We start from the raw sequence: 1,672 nt of genomic DNA on the forward strand, positions 1-1,672 counted from the left end.
AGAAACTCAACTGTGACGATTGACAGCTAGAGAGTAAGTAGAGGTTGAGAAAGAGAATTTCTACTCTTTTCAATTTACTAGTCTTTGTGACTGGAATTGTTACCATCGTAAGGAGCCCAGGTAGTGCCGTGGTTATGCACTGAGGTGAGATTCACCTTGTCAGCAGGTGGAAACCACCAGAAGCGCTTCAGGAGAAAGACTGGGCTTTCTACTCCAATAAGCAGGTACAGTCTTGGAAACCCGCAGGGAGTCAATCTGAGTCAAAATTGACTCAACAGCAGTGAGTTTGTTTGTTTGTTTCCCAAAGTGGGTGATACTGCCTGCTGGGGGATGCTGGATCAATCCAATGAGTCTGAAAAAGCAGATACCTACATTGTATTATGGATTATAGGCTTTTAACAGGAAGGAGAGACTGAGTTTTACTTGGTTTTGTTTTCTAAAAGGGGGCTGGTAAGCCAAATGACTTTGGAAGCCTGTGAGTTATGGGAATTACTGTTTAAGTGAAAATATAATTAGACCTCTTTTTGCCACATCTACTGCGAGAATGAAGACCATTCTCAGCACCCAGACTGTCGACATTCCAGAGAATGTGGACATTTCCCTGAAGGGGTGCAAGGTCATCGTGAAGGGCCCCAGAGAAACCCTGCGGAGGGGCCTCAAACACATCAACGTAGAACTCAGCCTCCTTGGGAAGAAAAAGAGGCTTGGAGTTGACGAATGGTGGGGAAATAGAAAGGAACTGGCTACAATCCGCATGATCTGTAGTCATGTACAGAGCATGATCAAGGGTGTGGCACTGGGCTTCTGATACAAGATGCAGTCTGTGTATGCCCACTTCCCCAGCAACATGGTTATTCAAGAGAATGGCTCTCTTGTTGAAATCTGTAACTTCTTGGGTGAAAAATACATCCGGACGGTTTGCATGAGGACAGCTGTTGCCTGTTCTGTTTCTCAAGCCCAGAAAGATGAGTTACTTCTTGAAGGAAACAACATTGAGCTTGTATCAAATTCAGCTGCTTTAATTAAGCAAGCCACAACAGTGAAAAACAAGGATCTCCGAAAGTTTGGGGGTGGTATCTATGTTTCTGAAAAGGGAACAGTTCAGCAGGCTAACGAGTAAGCTCTAAGAGGCGTCCAGCAACAGTCTAGATGATTCCTTTAGACTTGTCTGTGATGCTGTGATCCAATCCAATAAAGTTTATGTAATGAAAAAAGAATTAGATAGCAAGAATAATAAGAACAATAATAAAAATCAGCAAAGATGCGGCTGCACTACATAATAGTGGGGAAGCAAAGAGGAGAGGTGGAGGTAAGGCTGAAATCCAAGCAAGCCCTGAGCAGCCATGTTTTCTATGTCTGGAAATACTGTCCATATGAAGACGAGGGACAAAAGAGCTGTGAGGCCACAGGCTCATCAGTGGAAAGCAGAGATGCCTAATTAGTCCCTGCTTATTCCTCTGCTCACACTGTTTCCGCATTACATTCTGCACAGTACTCCTCTGTGTTAATTTGACAATTTTCATTTTCATGCACATTAATTGTAATTGCATTCTAACTTCCCATTCTTTTTGTTGCTGGTGGGTTTTATTTTGGAGGAATACAGGTGGCAACCATTATCATTACGTATGTACCAAGTGTGCAGAAATATAGAAGGGATTAATTAATGTAAAAA

The 1,672-nt window shown here is 42.8% G+C and overlaps 1 pseudogene; it reads left to right on the forward strand.

Moving 5' to 3' along the window:
* Positions 1-544: 544 nt before the first annotated feature.
* On the forward strand, positions 545-1,120 carry LOC142435000 (large ribosomal subunit protein uL6 pseudogene; annotated as a pseudogene).
* Positions 1,121-1,672: the final 552 nt, after the last annotated feature.

Source organism: Tenrec ecaudatus, chromosome X, assembly GCF_050624435.1.
Source record: "Tenrec ecaudatus isolate mTenEca1 chromosome X, mTenEca1.hap1, whole genome shotgun sequence".
Classification (NCBI taxonomy): Eukaryota; Metazoa; Chordata; class Mammalia; order Afrosoricida; family Tenrecidae; genus Tenrec; species Tenrec ecaudatus.